Genomic DNA, 508 nt, shown 5'->3' with positions numbered 1-508 from the left:
ACGGCTGCTATGTTAACAATGTCCCAGGTCAGCACCTCGCTCGCCGGGGCCCGACCCCAAAACCGCCAGCAAAACCCCAAAAGCCACCCTAGAACACCAAAAAAAAGCCCCAAACCACCAAAAAACCCCCAAAACCACAGCCGGAGCGTCCGCACCACCACTCAGGGCGCGCTGGGGTTCCTCTGCGCCCCGTTGGGTGACCCCTTGGGTTCTCCACTGGGTGCCCCATTGGGTGACCCTTTGGGTGACCCCTTGGGTGTCCCATTGGTTGACCCTTGGGTTCTTCCATTGGGTGTCCCATTGGGTTCTCCATTGGGTGTCCCATTGGGTGTCCCATTGGGTGTCCCATTGGGTGTCCCATTGGGTGTCCCATTGGGTGTCCCATTGGGTGTCCCATTGGGCGACCCCTTGGGTTCTCCATTGGTTGACCCCTTGGGTTCTCCATTGGGTGTCCCCTTGGGTTCTCCATTGGGTGTCCCCTTGGGTTCTCCATTGGGTGTCCCATTGG

General features: G+C 59.3%; 1 protein-coding gene across 1 annotated transcript in view; it reads left to right on the top strand.

The window, feature by feature from the left end:
* The window catches only part of LOC103621067 (neuropathy target esterase-like), a gene marked incomplete at its 5' end in the record, with an annotated part of 20,666 nt that overhangs the window by 12,506 nt on the left and 7,652 nt on the right, over window positions 1-508 (top strand). The window lies entirely within an intron of this gene.

This window comes from Corvus brachyrhynchos, unplaced genomic scaffold (genome assembly GCF_000691975.1).
Source record: "Corvus brachyrhynchos isolate BGI_N302 unplaced genomic scaffold, ASM69197v1 scaffold248, whole genome shotgun sequence".
Taxonomy (NCBI): Eukaryota; Metazoa; Chordata; class Aves; order Passeriformes; family Corvidae; genus Corvus; species Corvus brachyrhynchos.
This window is presented reverse-complemented; position numbering and strand designations above follow the sequence as displayed.